Source organism: Pseudorca crassidens, chromosome 17 (assembly GCF_039906515.1).
Source record: "Pseudorca crassidens isolate mPseCra1 chromosome 17, mPseCra1.hap1, whole genome shotgun sequence".
In the NCBI taxonomy this organism is placed as follows: Eukaryota; Metazoa; Chordata; class Mammalia; order Artiodactyla; family Delphinidae; genus Pseudorca; species Pseudorca crassidens.
The window spans coordinates 83,887,411-83,908,594 of record NC_090312.1 but is presented as its reverse complement, the minus strand read 5'-3'; the positions used below and the strand labels follow the sequence as shown (position 1 = coordinate 83,908,594).

The 21,184-nt window shown below is 40.0% G+C and overlaps 1 protein-coding gene and 1 non-coding gene across 3 annotated transcripts in view; one reads left to right on the top strand and one right to left on the bottom strand.

The window, feature by feature from the left end:
- The window catches only part of SNTG1 (syntrophin gamma 1), a 476,492-nt gene that overhangs the window by 146,369 nt on the left and 308,939 nt on the right, over positions 1-21,184 (top strand). The gene's annotated exons all lie outside the window — the stretch shown is intronic.
- Positions 20,443-20,515, bottom strand: TRNAG-CCC (transfer RNA glycine (anticodon CCC)). The gene has a single exon. It is a non-coding gene; the product is annotated as a tRNA-Gly (tRNA).

Sequence of the window (21,184 nt, the reverse complement as noted above, 5' to 3'; positions counted from 1 at the left end):
CTGGTATTTACATCACTGCTTCAACAAGTCACCATCTTGAGTATTTAAAGAAGAAAATAACGCTAGTACAATGGACAATGGTTAATAGCTTTCTTATTCCTTTTTTACACTTTATTTCTTTTTTAATGTGGTTGCTAATATGTGTATTAAAATGTTCAAGGTAAGGAAATGATGCGAAATTTCATCTGTAAGAACGGCGCTGCACACAGCGTCCCTGTCTGTGCCGGGGCTCCAAGCACTGGCTGGTCTGTCCCATCACGCGGCACTGGCGGAGCAGCCAGCCTGACCGCCTGGAGCCGGTGCTGAGCTGCTCTGCTTCTGAGTCCAACTCAACACTAGCAGCTTTCTCCCCACATTAGGTACATGTTCATTCCAGAACCCAAAGACGGCCCAGCAGAAATAGTACGAGGGGCCGGAAACAACCTGTCCTTTACTGTGAAAGGGACTGTTGACAGTCTCCACCCACCTGGACCCTGGAAACTTGGGAGGAACATACTGAATCCAACACGGATAAGAAGGATTTACGGGTGAAATTAATAGAGTGGAAATACTTGCTCACTGTTAGCCTATGGCTTTATTGTGTTTTCTAAAATACCCTTAGATGTCATAGATCAATCGGTGTTTCTCAAAATAGAGCACACACTAGAATCACCCGGATGGCTGGTCACAGCTCAGGTTTCTGGGCCCCTGGCCCAGAGTTTCTGATTCAGTAAGTGTGAGCTGGAGCCTGAGAATTGGCATTTCTCAAAGTTCCCGGGTGCTGCTGAAGCAGGGAACACGCTTTGAGAGCCACTAGAGACTGAGACGGGTGACTCACGTTGCAAAGCAAGGTATAAGTTGACCGTGCTGCGATTTGTCAGCTGAATCCTGTCTGCTTCTTCCTGAGTTTGTTCTGTGGGTAAGGGGAGCTGACAGCAGTCACACTCCAGGCTACGAGGTGCTCTAAGGCCCTGCCCCAACTCCTGCGTGTGACATTTACACGGCAGAACCGAACACTCAGTACATTTCAGGAGAGATTCAATTTTAGTATGAATATTGAATATTCTACGCACAAAATATAGTATCTTTACAAAAAAGCATAAAAATAAAAAGAGAAAAGATTTCAAATTAATGTCAGTAGCAGACCTAAGAACTGAGGTTCTTTGACTCTTAATTCTGAATTCTTTCCTGAGTTAAGTTCTAATGTAGGCTGATTCTCCTCTAGAGAACATTTGAGTGAGGATTATTTTGTGAACAATGGGCAGCATTTGGTTACGTTATGAGCATTTTCTATTTTTAAGATTAAATTATCCGTAACAGTTGTTTGACAGCTTTCATACATCCGTTCATCAACTCAACAAGCGTGTACTGAGTACCCGCTACACACCATGGATATGGTTAAGATATAAATGTGCCTCTGTGCAGCCTGCGGTCCAGTGATTTGTAACTGGGTCTTTACAGGGGAAGGACGTGCTTTCTGCTTCTGCTTCTTCCTGGAACAGTTTTATATTTCACTGCATGAGATGGTGTGTGTCGTGCAAAATTCAGCTGTTAACTGTGCTTTATGACTGAGGAGGTCAATCAGAACAAAACTAGTAAAACTCATGTTTCATGTTTTCTGCTCCTCAAATTGCAATTCAGATTGATTTTTATTCAGTGTGTCATATTAAAAAAAAAAGGGATATTTTGGATTCTCTCCAAAGGATATATTTCTGTGTCACAAACTCAGATGGCTGCTGAAGCAACCAACCTGCACTACTAAATTAAGGGACAATTGTTGTGTGCAATGAAAATTAAGTACGTACTGATTTAAGTTGCTGTTGACAACTTCGGTAGCATCAGTCGGGGATGCCTGTTCCCAGTCTGTTGGAAATGCATAGCGCCAGTGGAACTGTTTCTCTTGAGGAAAGACGTAAAGACTTGGCTATACCTAAGTAATACGTCGTCATTCAAATGGATGTTCTTTTCTGTTTGAAAACCTCAGAAAGGTATGGTCACAGCAGGTTCTCTTCTTATTTTTTCCCTAACATTTGCCAGTGTCTTTATTTTAAAGGTGTATTCTTTCAATAAATCTTCTGCACCCTTTTGCAGATGTGTAAGCATGTTAACACATCCTAGCGACACAGATGGCAGAGCCTGCCCATGTCACAGATCATCAGGCTGGTCCTTTGGGGCAGGAGCTGTTAGCAAGTCAGCATCCCGGGCCAAGTGAGGGGCTGCCACCTGTTCGCCTCTGCAGTAGAGGAAGCAAGGTGGCCAGAGTGTCTGTAGGAAAAAGGTGGAGCGACAAGATAATGCGAGTGAATTGGGCTGAGGTGGAATAGTGCGATTACATTACAAATGGCCTTTCGTTGCCCACAGGCCATGCTGGGTTAGAGTACTTTCTAGAGAAGCAGTTTGTTATTTTTTTCTTTTACTGCTCTTTTTCCAGATTTTACCAGTTCAGAGTTTTCTGTTTTCATCTGTCTTGCCATATGTCACAAATACTCGTTCTTTTTTAAAGCTGGCAGGTTTATGGGACTTTTTGTCAAAAACATTAGGCTGTTTTTTTTAATATTAGGCTGTGATTTTCCAAGAAACAAAAGGCTCAGAGAGGTGTCAAACTGCCTGCATTAAATGTAGCTGTTTGGTGATGGTAAGAAGACCAAAATTCTACTCTAAAAATGGTATTTAGTCTCAGTTTGTTTCATCAGAATCAACATTGTAAGACAAGGGAGAGCAACGCTTTGCAAATTTTTATTAATCTTGAAACCTCGAGTTCTTGGCCCTGGTTGTTCCCATGCGCCAGGTGAATGGGCCATTATTCAGTTCATTCCCCAGAGTGCAATTTGAAAGAGTTTGGCAAATCACTTACTTTGCTGTCTTTGGTTAATTAACTGCAAATTGTTTTGAAAACCCCATGCGTTTAACACAGAACTATGAGGGGAACCCATTCTGGAGATGAGACCAGTGACACCAATTACTGTTAAATGTTTGTCCTCAATAAATTCGTATATGATGACAGGACAGTAAAGGGCGGGGTCTCCACATCCCGCTGCGCCCACTTACCTCCCAGTGCTTACCAGACCCCGCGGAGTCCGAGACCATGGACACGGCTACGTGTGGCCGGATAGCTGAGAGCGGGCGGCCCAGGCCGGCCATGGATGTCCTGGCGAGAGTGCCGGGCTGCCTGGCACTCACTCTGAGCAGAGCAGAAAATGGCAAGGAAAGGTTTGTGTGTCTGATTAGTTTTGTTTGTTTTTTTTAAGAACAAAACCGGAAGCAGTTTGTTGTCCTCAGACTCTCCTGGCCTGGGAGGTGGGGACCTCTGGCTCAGCTCTCCTGTTCTCTGCTTGGGAGGTGGACTCCTGTTCGTTAGGCCTCAGTTATTGCACCTGTGCAATAAGGAGCTTAGCCCCAATCCACTGTGACATCCTCAGCACACTTTCCCTAAGGATTAAGGTGGCAAGCCTACAGGCATAGGCATAGGATTATTTTTGAGAATACAAATAAATTCGAAAAATACAAAGTTAGTCACGCCTTTCTCTTACAGTGTGCTCATTTGCTTTATTTATCATATTAACAAAAGAGCTAAATCTGTATGATATTCCAAATACCTATAAACAGGTAAAGTAAGCAATGATTGTAGTATTTGTCCACAGTCTATAGTATTGTAGTATTAATTTCAAAGCAAAGCTTCATTTTTAACATTGGAAAAAACACTAAAATGTGATTCTACTTAGAAGACTTTCCTTGTGGCTTAGAGTCACCTTTTGTCATTTGAAAGCTTAATTTCTTCTCAGATGCAACCAGGATGCTTACATTATTTTAGGTACCTCGTTAAAGCCTTTGAGTACTCTATCTTCCTATATTAATATAAAGATACAAATTCCTTGGTAGAAACATACATCAGTATAATTTATTTAAAATAGCTATTCTGGTTTCAGTGCTGTTTTCACAAAGGGGTAGTTACCCTCTTGATAAAGTACATCACAAAACTCTAAGAGTTGAATCCATAAGATAAGGGTTTAGTGTTGTCCTTGGTAACAAGATATAGGAATTATTACAATTTAATGAGTATCTTTTATGGAGGCCCTCTACTAATCGCTTTACACCTGGTATTCATTTGATGATTTAAACATGAACAAGGTGGCACGAATGAAAGGCTAAGAAAAGCTTATACGACATTATTGTGAACAGACCCCAGCCCTGCAAATGAACAAGATTCGCTTTCAAATGAAATTTGATGCATTCTACATTTAATTAAATCTAGAAATGGCTTAAGAGGATTATAAAGCATAACAAAGGATGCCACTTTAGAATAACCACTAGAAACTTCATTTCCAGCCACTGCCCTAATTACGAATGGTTACAAGTATCCACTGTACACCAAGGAGTTAGAAGACATACCTGTAGTTTATGTTGAGGTGGAAACATATTTCACTCCATGAGCCAAAATGTGTTAGAATCTCTCAGCAAAGAAAGGGTACCAGTGACCAACTTGTTGTTTTAAATTTTGACAATATATTTAATTAAAGTCTATTTTTAGAGAATCACCTCATTATGTTCTACTTTTACTCTTGCCCTTAAAATGTTTCATTGCAGACCTTTTAATGTTAAATTCGTTGCATGAATTGAAGTAATGAACCAAAAGCTGTGTGGTGACTATTATTTATGTGATTAAAAAGAAAATCTTATTTGTTTTCAACGGTGAAAAACGATGCTTTTGACTTTAAAATATTATTTATTTATAAAATGTGCATCAGATTCCAATGTGATAAGTTCTTCAAGATATGAAAGATGGTGTACCAAAGTGGATACATTTTAGTTTAGATTTTAGAAAAAATTGGATTCAGCATGCAAAGACAAAGAAATCTAAGTGTATGTGTATCTTTGACTTGAGTTTCTTTATTAATTTATATAACCCTCTTATTAACAGAAAGTTTTGTCTGCTGTCATGGCAGCAAAATTCATCTATAATTTTATTTTTGGACTTTGTTTTAGTTACCAATTGCTGTGCATTGAATTAGCACAAACTTAACGTCTTACAATAACTTTTATTTATTGTCTCCAAGTGTCTGTGGGTCAGGAATCTGAGCGCAGCCTGCTGGGCCCTCTGCAGAGTATTCTCGAGGTGTCATCCTAGGTGTTGGCCAGGGCTGGCGTCTCATCTAAAGTTCTCAATGCTGCTTCTGATCCTATTTGTTTGAGTTATTCACTCTGGACCTCTCTCTTTGAGCCAATTAGATAAGAAGGAATCAATTAATTTAAACCACTTAAAACCACATAAGCAAGAAAGATAAAGAGAATTCATTACAGTGCAGGAGTCTGATATAGGAAGTATTCCGAGAGACCTTAGAGGTGCCCCCAGGATTACAGAGAGCTGCAGACACAGCAGCTGTTCAAGGAGCAGAGCAACAATCAGCAAAGTGTGAGAAATAACACAGAAATGTTTATTTGTGGGGGCATCTCTTTCGTTGCATAACTTTGAAAATGTTTTCAGCTCTAATAATTTTGGAGTTCAGACCAGCAGATTTCAGACTAGTCAGAAGGTAAAGTTGTTTTCGGGGTCTTCAGAAAGCACACAGTCTAAAGCCATCACCTAGCCTTGACGTTGCCAACCCTCCTGGTCAAACAGGAGGACCCACTCCTAGAAAGTTAAGACTCTCGCAGGGTTTCTAATCATGACAGTGACCATTTTTGAAGGTGTTAATGACAGTTCCCTCTACCAGGATCGTGGCTGTGATCTCCTCAGCATCTTTGTGGGGGAGCCTGTCTTATCTCTACGTACTGCAGCTGCTTATCCTCGGAGCCGTTGTGTGTGTGCAGAATCTAAGATGCTTTTGCTGGCTCAGCGTTTTTGCCTTTGTAAACGCATGCCGCTGTACTTTTGAATCCAAGCAGTCCCTCTCTCCTCACTCTACCGCATTTAGAAGAATAAAAGTAACAAGGGGTAACACTGGAAGCTGGAGGATGGAGAAAATTCAGTAGTGATAGCGAGATACTGAGGAACAATAAACTTAGTTATTTGAAAACATGAAAAAGGGTTTAGAGTGATGGATGGTGACAGTGCAATACCCTGGTCTCCTATGGTCTGATGAATAATGTCATGGCCACCCAACACATTCACCAGTGCCAGAAGGTAGGGGAAAGTCACCACAGCACCCTGGAGACCCACGTCACACTGCGAGATTAACCTTCGGAATCACACTTGTGCATCCAGAATACATTGAATCTGGGTCAGGTATTTTTTAATCATATTCTTGAAAAATCTAAATTCCATAAGAACTTTATGTCAGAACAGGGTCAGATCCCACCTATTTCAGGGAAATGGTCTAATCATTTAAAGAGTATTTACAGATATTTAGTAAAACGTTATCTCCCTCCTAGTGTGTTAACATTGTTTACGATTTTCTTCAGAATTCTGTTTTCTCATTGATCTTTAGCAGCCCACAGTGTCATTTAAATGATTGCAGACAAACATCAAATTTAAGAATGTTTCTGTGTAATACAAGGTCATGTCCTTGTTCAGATCTAGGATGGGCGTCGTCCAGCACGAAACCTGTAATACTGCGCGCGCGCGCGTGTGTGTGTGTGTGCGCGCGTGTGTCCATGCCAGTGTACTTAGAACTATTTACATGAGGTTGAGGACAGGAGCAGATGAGTGTGGTGTGAGCTTACTAGTCGCATTGGGGAGTAACTTGGCAACTTCAAGGAGGGATATTCTATTTGCTACTCTGTTAAAAGACGAACCGAGTCATATTAAATATTGTGAGGATTTATATGATCAGAAAATTGATTCCGTTCGGGCAGCACCAAACCTGAAGTGGTTAGGAGCCCTCCACCCACAGGGCCTGGGAGAGAAGCAGCAAACGTGGAGTGAGGAAACGATGAGATCAGCTGTATAAGCCGTTGCCTTGCTTGGAAAAGCCTATGGCTGTTTCTGATTGGTTATCCTTAGGTTTTGATTTCTTAACCGTGACGCATCTCGGGCTGAGGTTTCGGTTTGCTTATGTAGGCTGCTGAGGCACTAAAGCCACCTCGGTCTGACGGCTCCCTTGTTGAATTAACTTAACTTTTCTCATTTTAGGGCTCTAGCTTTTCCTGCTCATAACTCAGTAACTTCAGTGAGAGAGACTGTTGATCATTCATTATTTTGAGCACTTTGAGCAGGGCAGACATGAAAAAACGTTTTATATTAAATAAGTGGTTTACTGAAAGGAGCTTGAGCATTGGGAAGAGGAAGAAAAAAGAGAAAAGAAATCTATAGATTCATACATTAATTATTGTAGAAAGTTTTGCCTTCAAATAAAATCTGTCTTAATGTTTTATGAAAAGGTCATGTTTAGTCACGCTTTTCTTCTATCTTATATTATATTTTCATTATTATAATATTATTTCTACATCAGGAAGGAGAACAGATATAAAGAAGATAAGAAATAAATAGACTGAGGGCAAAGAAATTAAAATAAATGATATTGTTTTATACAAACTGCAAGTGGGTATGAACTGCTCTAACAATTAACAGTTTAATAAATAGCAGAAGGATATAAATCAGAATTTTAAAAATAAATAAAATAAACTCAAAATGGATTAAAGACCTAAATGTAAGGCCAGACACTATCAAACTCTTAGAGAAAACATAGGCAGAACACTCTATGACCGTAAATCACAGCAAGATCCTTTTTGACCCACCTCCTAGAGAAATGGAAATAAAAATAAACAAATGGGACCTAATGAAACTTGAAAGCTTTTGCACAGCAAAGGAAAACATAAACAAGACAAAAAGACAACCCTCAGAATGGGAGAAACTATTTGCAAATGAAGCAACTGACAAAGGATTAATCTCCAAAATTTACAAGCAGCTCACACAGCTCAATATCAAAAAAACAAGCAACCCAATCCAAAAATGGGCAGAAGACCTAAATAGACATTTCTCCAAAGAAGATATACAGATTGCCAACAAACACATGAAAGAATGCTCAACATCATTAATCATTAGAGAAATGCAAATCAAAACTACAATGAGATAACATCTCACACCAGTCAAAATGGCCATCATCAAAAATCTACAAACAATAAATGCTGGAGAGGGGTGGAGAAAAGGGAGCCCTCTTGCACTGCTGGTGGGAATGTAAATTGATACAGCCACTGTGGAGAACAGTATGGAGGTTCCTTAAAAAACTAAAAATAGAACTACAGCAATTCCACTACTGGGCATATACCTTGAGAAAACCATAATTCAAAAAGAGTCATGTACCGCAATGTTCATTGCAGCTCTATTTACAATAGCCAGGACATGGAAGCAACCTAAGGGTCCATCAACAGATGGATGGATAAAGAAGATGTGGCACGTATATACAATGGAATATTAGCCATAAAAAGAAACGAAATTGAGTCATTTGTAGTGAGGTGGATGGACCGAGAGTCTGTCATACAGAGTGAAGTAAGTCAGAAAGAGAAAAATAAATACTGTAGGCTAACATATATATATGGAATCTAAAAAACAAAAACAAAAATGGTCATGAAGAACCTAGGGGCAAGACAGGAATAAACTCGCAGACCTACTAGAGAATGGACTTGAGCATATGCGGAGGGGGAAGGATAAGCTGGGAGGAAGTGAGAGAGTGGCATGGACATATATACACTACCAAACGAAAAACAGGTAGCTAGTGGGAAGCAGCCGCATAGCACAGGGAGATCAGCTCGGTGCTTTGTGACCACCTAGAGGGGTGGGACACGGAGGGTGGGAGGGAGGGAGATGCAAGAGGGAAGAGATATGGGGACATATGTATATGTATAGCTGATTCACTTTGTTATAAAGCAGAAACTAACACACCATTGTAAAGCAATTATACTCCAATAAAGATGTTAAAAATAAATAAATAAATAAATAAATAACTTAGCAGTTAAATGCTTTCTTCACCAGAGAACTTGCTATAATGCTTTTAAGTTTCCCTGAGGCACTATGTTATGTTCCTTTATAGACCTTTAACTATTTGAACAAAGATAATAACATCCAGAAGGATCTAAAAATATAATTAAATATTAGATGTCAATTAATACAAATAAATTGTGCTATTATTGATATTCTATAAATGCTCTCAGAAATGAGGAGAAAAATCCTCAGAAATATGTCTGAAGAGGACCTTGGTTATATAAATATATGTGTAGAATTGGAATAATTGCTTCCCTCCAGAAATAATAGCTTTAGGTTCTAGAGAGAATTTAATTTCATATGTAAAAAGGCAATTTTTCCTAAACTCAGTGTCTACTCATGGCATTGTTGTAAGATAGTGTTAATGTAGTTCTCAGGGAACGGAGACTCTCCAGGGGTTCTTGGTCCGTATTTGCATTTGAATAAGCAGAGCCCCCTAAGTGAGAACAGGCGCTTACACACCTGTGTTCTTGCTTTAATCACAGCCTCAGTTGCCTGCTGTATAAGTTGCTCTGAGGTGAGGGGAAAAAATGCTTGCATCCTGAGGAGGGCATTATATCTCTTTTGTGTTTCTTTCTTGTTTGATTTTTTTTTTAAGAAAGCTCTGAAGAGTGAAAGATGTCTCAACTTGAATAGGTTTCTCTCTAGAATACCCATCCAGAGCTATCACCTTAGTATGAAGTGACGTTTCTACAATTTACTCTTCTGGTTAATTTCTCTTTCTAGTGGAAGAATGTTTTTAATTGACATATAACATTGTGTAAGTTTAAGGTTGAATAAGGTGATCATTTGATAGATTTATATATGATCACCAAGGTAGGGTAAGCTCACATCCATCACGTCACTTAATTATTTCTTTTTTGTGGTGAGAACTTTTAAGATCTACTCTCTTGCACCTTTGAAGTATATTGTACAGTACTGCTAACTATAAACACAGTAGTATGCATTAATTAGACCCCAAGAGTTTAGTCATCTTCTAAACTTTGATCAACACTTCTTCAATTCCTACAACCCCCAGCCCCTGGTAACCACCATTCCACTCTCTGTCTCGATGAGCTTGGCTTTTTCAGATTCCATGTATAAGTGAAAACTTACAACATTTCCTTCTCTGACTTACCTCACAGCATAATGACCTCATGGACCATCCATGTTGTTGCAAATGGCGGATTTCCCTATTTCTCGTGGCTTAATAATAGTTCATTGCATATATAAAAAATCTTCTTTATTCATCCACTTATGGACACTTAGGAGGGTTCCCTATCATGGCTATTGTGCATAATGCTTCAATAAATATGGGGTATCCTGTTATCCTGTTTACATTTCGTTTGGATACACACCTCAAAGTGGGATTGCTGGATCATATTGTAGTTAAATTTTTATTTAAGAATTAAACATTTTAATTTTTACCACTGAACTAATTTACATTCCCACCAACAATCAAGAAGGATTCCCCTGTCTCTGGACTCTCTCAAACACTGGTTATCTCTTGTCTTTTTTATAATAGCAATTCCAACAGGTATGAGGTGATATCTCATTGTGGTTGTGATTTGCATTTATCTGATCATTAGTGATGTAATTACTGTTGTGTAAGGACTTACTAATGCCATTTTATTATTTTCAGAATATTTTGTAGTATAAATTGTTCCTTTTATTCCTTCTTATGATGCCTCCCTTTGTGAGTTGGTGATTTTCCACAAGGTAATTGCAATTAGCTGTAATTAAAAATGCAGTAACATATTGAGTAATAACTAGATGGAGATAGATGGATAGAAAGATAGATGTAGAGATAGATAAATAGATATGATATAGAGGTAGATGATAGCGATAGATAAATAGATATAGATGAATAGATAGATAGCAAGAGGTAGCTCTTGATATATGTAGAGATAGATGAGTCATATGTATGTATATGGTTATAGGTACATATGTGTTTTACATATATGCACGTGTGTGTATATGTATGGTTGTATATATAGTGTGTATTATATACAGTTATATATGGATGACAAACGTTTTGCTAAAGTAGGCTTTCTGTCAATTTCTAATCTTCAAGAAGGTAAACTTGGTAGCACAGTAGAATCCCAGTCTCTGCCGCTTACGTGCGCAGCAAGCGTTTTCGCATCCGCCTGCCAGGCACAGCACCCCCAAAACTTCTCTCCTTCCTCTTTGTGCTCTTCTACATTGAATAGAAAAGCTGAAGACATTTTCGTCCGAATAATTGAAAACAGATGAAGGTTACATTCTTCAGCCAGCCAGACTTGGATAAGGCAGCGAATAGAGACAGCTCAGATAAGAGGAAAAGATAGCTTGAAGGTTGCTTCTAGAAATGTTCTAAATTGGCCCGTTACCAATCATGACAAGTTTGTTCTTTAACATCGTGCATTTCAGTTTTTATAAACTGTTCTGTAAAAAACTGTCATTCAGTTTTCATAAGAACCTCATACCCTCAGTAATTCTAGGAACGTTGTATAGATAAACAACTAGATGTCCAACAAAACAGCAAATCAAGTTTCTATCCTGGCCTTCTGGCTACGATCTCAGTACTTTTTCTTTGACACTTGGTCAGAGACTCTTGCGGATACTGGTCAAGTCAGGTGAGGTGTTCTGAGATTTTACAGAAGTAATTTACTAGTACAGTCCCACCAACTACAGCATCAGAAATAATAAGGACATAAAGAAGAGAAATTTTTGTATTGAGCTCATAGGACTCCTGAAATGAACTCCAGTTAATCACCTTCATATATTTTGGTGGATAAAGATCTGTAAGCAAATTACTGATATTAAACTTTTATCTCAAGATGTAAGTGAACTACACTTTTCGTTAAAATTGATGTTTTAATAACATGTTTTTTGTTGGTAAATTCTGAGCTTTAAGGAAGAATCCACTCACTTCCTCTACATATGCTTTTGGTTATCATTGGGTTTATTATCTGATTTACATCTTTTCATTACACCTTTTCTAGTATGGAGTTTTGAAATTTAATAATGTGATAATTTAAAATCTGCAGGAAGCATGTGGATAACAACTGTTTATTCAGTGGAACCATGAGAGGCGAATGGGTGACGTAGGGAACATTGTTTTCTAACTGTAATTTGACTTACTGAAATTCTCTTTCGAGGAATGCAAATCATCTTAACTGAATTACTTTTCTGACTCTTCCAATAACCGTAGAAAGAATATGGAAGACATATAGTATTTAATTTACTTCAAATTGAATGTCAGTGTGTTTTTATCATTTAGAGAAACTTAGATATGTACTTTCAATAAATTATACGTATTGTACCTGTAACATAAATCATATTAAGTGAAAAAGAAAAATCCAAGAATTTTTATCCCCGTATGAGAATATCTTTAGAACTTTTGCCTAGGATCCCATTTCCTTTACCCTAAGGTTTGCATATGCATAATTAGATTTTGTATTGCCAGGTAGCTCTCCAGAATGGTGAACCAGACTATTACTGTGGAGAAAAAAAGTTCTACTTCATTATGTCTTATTATCTTTATTGCTTTTTCTCCCATATTAAGGTTTTCAGTACCTCTCATTTAAAACTTTGAATATGAAGGTATGTGGGGACACGGTGTTTTTTCCCGTAGTTGTAGAACTTTTCCTAATATTATCTGCTCTACAATAAGTTTTTCTGATTGATTTTGGTGGCATCTTGATTTATATATTTAGTTGCAACTCATAAATTGGTCCATCTTAAATCTCCTCATTGCATTCCTTTGGTGTCCGGAGCTGTACCAGCACCACTGTGTTTATTTCTTTGGCTTTGCAGCGTTTCTACGCACTTGTTTTCTGTTCAGGATGAGCCCCGCGTCAGATGGCAGCACAGCCCACACGGCACGGTGGTCAGCTCTCCTGTTTGCTGCCTCTGCACCAGGCAAGTCCTCGTGTCAGTAACTGACTTCAGACTATTAGAAAGAAACAGCATCTCCAGGTTAAACTTGCGGGCTCTGCAGGTGGGGAGGGGAAATCATGCACTCGGGCAGCTTGTCCTACCAGCAGTTGTCTTTCCGTGTCCTGAGCTGCTACTGATTATTTCTCTGGAAATGGGATGGCCAGTAATTTTACAAGACAGTACAGGACAAGTGGAACTGAATTAGAGACCTTCTCCCTCCTCCGTGTAATCTTCAGGCAGCTGCACAGCCCACTCTGGTTCTGCAAGCCCCTGCATCCTCCTTTGCCTCAGTGTTTCAGAAGGTAAATCTGGTGCGGTCCCAGCCCTGCTAGTTTACTTTTGTGACAGACGATAGATATCAAGGAAGTGTTTATAATAGAAAAGGAGACAGAATTATCGCCAGAAATATTAATATCATCAGCAAAGTATAGTAAAGCATCCATTTCTTCCTTTATGTCATATTTTCTTTTAACTAACAATGTGAAGCTTCTAGAACTTTTTATTGAATAGTTTGAGAAGACAGCCTAAACAGCTATTAATGCTGCAATTCAGAGAATCAAAGTGTTCTTCTATGATCCCCTACTTTCCCCACAGCCCAAGTTATTATGACCTTGGATTTTCTGGTATCATAGTCACGAGGAGGTTCAGATCTGTCAGCAAAAAGTAAACAATATAGTAGAAAAGTGAAGGGATTCAAAGCTAAACTGCCTGAGTTAATGTCTGCTTCCAACACTCTGTCATTGGGACCCTGGGGGCAAATTATTTTCATTTTTGTTGAAAATTTCACATGAAATGCTTAGTAGAGAATTTGCTTGTAGATTATGGTTAGGGTCATCTTACGTGAGAAGTGACATCCAAGGAGACTTAGTCATGCTTAGGTGTGGAATGCACTTTCTTGGGGAGAGGCTTTCTTCCATTCGTTAGGAGTATTTTTTTTCCTTTGCGTGTTTAAAATTTTTATATTTACTTATTTAGTTAGACAAAACTGTTGAAACAAAATGGATTAGGATCCAACTTCTAATGTGCTCCCAGAAGAGCAAGTCAACTAAATCAGAGTTAAGCCCACAATTCTGGTTGAGCAACCTTTGGGGGATTTGGGCCCAAGAGGACCAAACCCCATTTGTGGTTGCAGATCCTGAGAAGCTACGACAATGATGAATGCAGCTCAGCAGCGGTCCAGCTCGTGCATGGTCCTATCTGGAGCCCGTGGTGAATGGAGAGGCTGGTCTACTCAAAGCCCATCTCGCTCCTCTTCCAGGGTACCTGTGACAGTTACAGCAGGGATGCAAAGCTACACAGAGTTCCCACACTCCTTGTATGGGATTTAAGTTTCATCAGTCACTTGATGACTTTGATCAAATGGGCAACTTTGATTCTGAACTGAATTACCTGGATAAAGAAACACGATTAGGGGAATCTGCTTTTCGGGTGTGGATTTTAGCAAGAGAGATTGGGTGAATAATAAGGTGAGAGACAATTAATTCAACTCTTTATTTTTGGTTTATCACTCCCCCAGTAATACGATCTTGCTTCTCAAGGTCTGAATGACGTAGGTACCGACCTCACTCATCCATATGGTTGTTTTAGAAGGACAAATGGCAAGTAAGTCGGCTGGACTTTACTAGACTTGCTGCATGACAGACACTGGACTATAGCACTTTAATACCCTGACTGACTGAGTCCTCAGGCCACCCTGTCGAACGAGTCCCATCAATAGCTCCAGTTCACCACAAATGAAAGTAATTTGCCCGGGTCACAATGACTGAGTGTTGGAAGTGGACATTAGCTCAGGCAGTTTAGCTTTGAAATCTCTTCACTTCATCACTAAACTAACTGTTAATCCTCTGCTGACAGATCTGACCCCCCTCGTGACTATGATACCAGAAAATCCAAGGTCATAATAACTTGGGCTGTGGGGAAAGTAAGGGATCATAGAACACTTTGGTTCTTTAATTTGCAGCATTAATGCATGAGGCTCAGTCCCTAGACTCGGGCTAAAACTCGGGAAATGTAGCAAGCAGAAACTTCCTGAATAGTGAGAGGAACAGTGTGGTTCTCTGCTCTCTCTTGAAACCTGGCCTGTTGCGTCAGGCATTTTTGACCCATACGCCTCCTAAGCCAGGTGTTCCCTCACTCAAGTGTCCGAGTCCATTCGGAGTTTCAAAAACTCGAGAGGCACGGGTACTGAAAGCACTGGGCAAGAAGACCTCAGCTGTTGAAAGAGAGTGGCAAGATTGAGAGAGATGAAGAGCAGACGGGTCTCCTAGGGAGAAAGAGGACTGATCCCTGAAGTGCTAACTATAGACTTTGTGTAGATGATATTTAAGGCAACTTGGGTGAAGGAGAACAAAACACACACAACGCCCGAATGCCAGAGGGTCGTCACACTTGTGTAAGTAAATATGTCTGCTGTGTTCCTCATGGGGCAGCACTGGGAGCACAGCGTGTAGCACGTTATTGTTTCCCCTGAAGCAGAGGACGCGTGCACATTGGTAAGCAGCTTTCTCATTCATTATCTGTTTGACTTTTCATCTTAAGCCTTAGAACTTTCTCCAACGCGATGGGGCTACCATGAGGTGTACTGATTAGAGACTTCCCGGAGAAAGGTAGCTGGAAACAACGTATCAACTCCTTCTCCAGAGAGAAGCGAGAGGTTTAAAACAGTCCATCTATACCTTAAAGGCATAAACTCAATGACAATAAATATTGGAGCATAAAGTTTTCTCCTTTCTGTATCACTCCCAAAAATTTATGTGATAATTTGCTATAATTAATTAGCTGAAATTTATCTTTTTCATTTCTTTTATCTTAAAAGAAAATTGAAAATAAATGGATTGTAGTAGTAAATAGAATTTAGAATGATTGGTATGACTCTGAATTTGGGGGCAAGTTAAGTTCACTCAGGTTATAGTTTTTTCTTTTTTTCTTGTACATTTTCTAATACTTATATTGTGATTCACTGGGTTGAATGTTTCACTTCATCTTGAAGGGCTCTAAAGAATGGGTACAGTTTAACTGAGTTCATTTCCAACCATGCCCTTACAAAATGGACCACTGTTCACAAGGCAGCAGGAAAGTGGGGAGCTCACAGGGGATCATCCATGATGTCCATTTATCCCATTTTTAATATAGTCATGGACTTTTCCTCTTCGCCACACCCTGCGGCTTGCGGGATCTTAGTTCTCCAACCAGAGATCGAACCCGGGTGGATCCGGGTCGGCACTGGAAGCGCCAAGTCCTAGCCACTGGACACCCAGGGAATGCCCAGTAAAGGACTTTTAACTAGCCTTTCATATTTAGAAAAGGTTTATATTTACAGAAAAGTTGAGAAGGTAGTACAGAGCTCCCGTGTACCCCTCACCCAGTCTGTTCTGACTGTGAATATCTTATATGAGCACGATGCGTTTGTTACAACTAATGTACCAGCAAAGAAAACCTGGTTTTCCCCGAGGCCCCAGGTCCATGCAGGTTTCGTTAGCTGTTGCCTAGCGTCCTCTTTCTGTCCCAGGATCTCATCGAGTATGCCCTGTTATATTTAGTCCTCATGTCTCCCGAGGCTTCTCTGGGCTGTGACTGTCTCAAGTACCCTTGTTTTTGATGGCTTGGCAGTTTTGAAGAGTACTGGTGGGATATTCTATCGAATGTCTCTCAAATGGGGTTCCTCTGATGTTGTTCTCCTGATTAGACTGGGTTCCTGGAGCAAGATGGCAGATGGAAGCGCCATTTTCACTGCACCGTGCGAAGGGCACATACTGTCAGCCTGCTCTCCGCCTTGACCTGACCGTGACCTCCTGGCAGAAGTCGTCACCCCACCTCCGCCCCCGCCTCCTTACTGTGCTTTTTGGAAGGAAGTTACTAGGGACAGGGGCAGCCCACAGCTTGGGAGCGGGGACTTACCCTCCTCCCTTTTATGTAGGGCAGAGCAGCTACAAAACTTATTTGGAATTTTTCTGCAAAGAGATGGTCTCTTCTTCCCCGTTTGTTAAGTTATTCGATCATTTCTTTATGTCAGTATGGACTCATGGATTTTTATTTTGTACTTTGGGTTTTAATCCAACACTACTTTATTTATTTGTAGTTCACCTTTTGTTGGTTCACCTTTGGCCCTGGGAACTCTTTTCAGAAGATGGCTCCTGTGCTTCTGTAACACGCCCCCCCCCATGATAGTGAGCTTTTGATTTGTTTGTTTTGTTTTGTTTTGGGAGCACATACACGTTCTAGCTCCACAGAATGCTCCGGGATCAGCTTGTCTATTTCCTCCCCAAATTCTGGACTCAGCCATTTCTCCAGGAGCCTTGGTTCCCTTTACTGGCAAATGGCACTAGAAACCAAGATCTGGGCGCTCTGTGTCCTCACTGCTCCTCGGAAGACCTTCTGTGTAGGCACACTCAGCTGACAGGCTGAAGAAATGTATGTGTGCATACACACTTGCATAAACCTATTTCTCATCGTGAATTATGATTAATTTCTCATCTCCTTTGAGTAAATACCAATGAGCACAATTGCTGGTCTTATGATAAGAGTGTGTTTAACTTTGTAAGAAACCACCAGATCGTCTTCCCAAGTGGCTGCACCTTTAAAGCATTCCCACCAGCTGCAAATGAAAGTTCCCGTTGCTCCACATTCTCGCCAACATTTGTAAGGTCAGTGTTCTTGGTTTTGGCCAGTCTAATCGGTGTGTAGTAGCATCTCATTATTTCGGTTTGCATTCCCCTCATCTACCTCTGTTCATTTTTTAAACTGGAGTATTTAGATCATTCAAATATGCCAATTAAAGTCTCCAGTTTTAGATTCAAAGTGATTATTGACATAATGGATTAATATCTACTGTGTGTTAACTGTTTACTACTCATTGACCTCTTCTTTTTTCTTCCCCCTTTTTCTGCTTCCCTGGTTTTCATTAAGAGTACACGTGCATTCTGGACCTGTAGTTTGGTGCATCATAGTTTTGGAAAGTCTTCGCTGTTATGACTTGTGGTACCTCTTCTTCTTCACCCTCTCTTTTTCTCAGTATCGGCGCTGCACGTGTCATTGCTCTGGAATTTCCCCCACGGCTCTGGCATATCGTTCTTCTCCTTGCTGTTGTTTGTTCTTACTATTTTTTTCCTTTGTATTTCAGTTTGGGAAGTTTCTGTCGACATCTTTTCAAGCTCACTTATTCTTTCCTTGGCCATGTCTAGGCTTCTGATGAGCCCACCCAATGCACTCTTTATTTCTGTTTTAGGGCTTTGGTTCTAGCCTTGCCTCTTGAGTCTTTGTGAGAGTTTGTGTTTTTGTTCTTGCACGCTGCTGACTTTTTCCAGGGTAATCCAGGTGAAGGCTCCAGCAGCCAGCCTCTCCTCCAGGCAAGCTGATCTGAGCTTTCTCTGTACACATCATCCCTCTAGACATCAGCGTGGCAACTTGTTACGAGACCTCAGTGCTCTGATCATTTGATGAAAGCGGTCCAGGTGTTTTTCTTGCTGCACATGTGGCATAGACAGCTTCTAAGCTCTCTGCTCATCAGAGCTGAAACCAGGAGCCTGTTTTTTAACTAGCAGTGTTTAGGCTGTTTAATATATGCTTTGACTCTCTGTGCAGGAAGTCATGCAGTAAAGATTGAAATATATACTTTTGGCTTGGACATTCCTAATGGTTCTTAGGACCAGAAGAGAGAGGGTCATTATAGGGTTAATGCAGAATTTCACTGTACGACTTTCTCATGCACTTTGTTGGATTTTAAAAAGCACATGTGTTTGTAATAAAATCTGCTTATATTTGTAGTGAAGAATGATATAATACTTCAAGTTTAAAAAATAAATTATAAAAGGAATATAGAATGACTAAACGTAGGTAGGCAATGCCAATGCAATTCTTGTAGCAAATATATAATATTTAAACCTAATAATTCTGTTCTTATTGATGAGCTCTGTAAAGGGCATCCCTGCCTTAGAGACCTTTCAGTTTTATAAGGTTATGAAAAATACATAATGATTTTCCCTGAAAAAAATTGTAGTGGATACATTTTTGTACATAGACACAGAATTTAATCTAAACGTAACAATTTACTAATGTATTAGACCGAGAACAGGATGTTTAGTTACCTCAAGTTTGGGTGGCTGATAGCCCAGCCATCCATGGTGTGAACCTCGAAGTATATCTGCAAGTAAGATTTACTCTCTTCAAGGGAAGAGCTTTTAATTTCTTTCTATTTTAAATTATCCCCATTATACCTAGATCTGACTAGACATCTTTTTGTTGTCCAACAAATGTGGCACTGAAATGAATAAAGTCAATCCTGGATTACCTGGGCATAAATTGTGCTCACAGTGGATTATCCTGACAGTGTTTTTCTGCCTTTTCCCTGCCAGCCAGTTTTTTTCCGGCCTAGATATCTTACAAGTAAACTCCAAGTACATCCCTGTAAAGATTACCTTAGGAATGACATAAATGTGAAAATAAATCTGTTGAAAATCAGTCTAACCCGAAAACCAAATAAAAATAAGGTAACGATAGCCCCCTTCGTTGCTAAACAGAGTTGGCCATGATAAAATAAAAGGGCGATTGCCACCATTTGGTCTGTGACACTCAAGGATTTCTTCAGGAAGTCAAAGGAGCATTGTAATAATCCCAACAATTGCTTACAAAGGATTAGTTTCGCGGTACTTTAATCCTTGGAAGCAGCAGGATGAGAATGAGCCAGATGAGAAGCTACAGGCCTACTTGTACTACTCACTAATTAGCTTCCCTCTTAGCCGAGCCGTGGACCTTTCCAGACGCCATGTGCCGTGTAAAGGCCCCTGTGATGACTGAAATCCACGCATGGATGCTGTGTGATTGCTTCTTTCTAAAAGTCTAGTATTTTAGAATCAATGTTGTTTACCAGTGAGTGCGGAAATAGGGTATGAAGAAAATCAGACCCCAAACATGTCATGTAGTGCAATCAGGACAAAGTACTTTGCCGTAGGCTATGCACGGTGGATTTTTACAAATTATTATGACATGGTGATATTCAGATAAATTTCATATCTAAGGAGGATATAACACCGGGGGGATATAAGAAATCTATTTGACTCAGTAAGAAAATGTTTAAATAATGTGTTTTTACTCTGTACCATATGCATACTCCATAATGGTGGGAACTATTACTGCTCATATTTGAACTGATTTTGATAAGACCTTTATTATCCAAGAAATATTATATTTCATCTTCTCCTTTGTGCCATGCCTTGTGCTAACCCTTGACGTGTTTTCTCTTTTCATCCTGACAGCATCAGTATGTAGCCAGAGGTCTTGTACTCCATTGCACCAGTTAGGTGACAAAGCCATCAGACTCAGAGCTAGAATTCCAAGCCAAGCAGGTTTTTTTTTTTTTTTGCTATACACGGGCCTCTCACTGTCGTGGCCCCTCTCCCGTTGCGGAGCACAGGCTCCGGATGCGCAGACTCAGCGGCCATGGCTCACGGGCCCAGCCGCTCCGCGGCATGTGGGATCTTCCCGGGCCGGGGCACGAACCCGTGTCCCCTGCATCGGCAGGCGGACTCTCAACCATTGCGCCACCAGGGAAGCCCTGTTTTTGTTTTTTTAAAAAAATATTTATTTAGGCTGCGCTGGGTCTTAGTTGCGGCATGTACACTTCTTAGTTGCGGCATGCATGTGGGACCTAGTTCCCTGACCAGGGATTGAACCCGGGCCCCCTGCATTGGGAGTGCAGAGTCTTACCCACTGGACCACCAGGGAAGTCCCCAAGCCAAGCAGTTTGATTTCAGAACTGCTCTGTGTTAATACTTCTCAATTAAGACAATTTTAAGAAAAATGAAATAATTATCAACGAATGAGTGGTGAGATTCCACTTTCAATTCTTTTTAAAAGGGAGATAACAAATATTTTAAAAAAGTGTTTTAGTTTTATACAAAATGCTGCAGTTGCAAATATAAAATTATTTTGTTTTAATGGGACAAAAAGATCTACATGCTACATAGTGTCAGACACCCAGTCTCAAAATTTATTTTCCTATCATTCTGTCTCTTGAATTCCTAGAATATGAGTTAACCTCTGTGAACGAGATCAACAAGGCTTCTCTCCAGATGCTCACGTTTCAAAGGGACACACGGAAAATTAACAAATAAAAATAAATGTCAGACTGGATATGTGTACTGTGATAAACTCCTGAATTTCTTCAGGGATTTCGATAATTTTTAATGAATATAAATGGATTATACAATCCAAACAACTATGAAAGAGTCCAGAAATGTTATCTTTCACTTACAAGTGGTAGTTTTTTTTCTCATTCTCTTCATCACCACACTTCTTTATACAAACTCAGTAATTTCTAGAACATTATATCTTTTAACTTCCATTGTGATAATAAAGAAAGCCTTCCAAACAAAGCAGCTCTGTTGCCTGGGC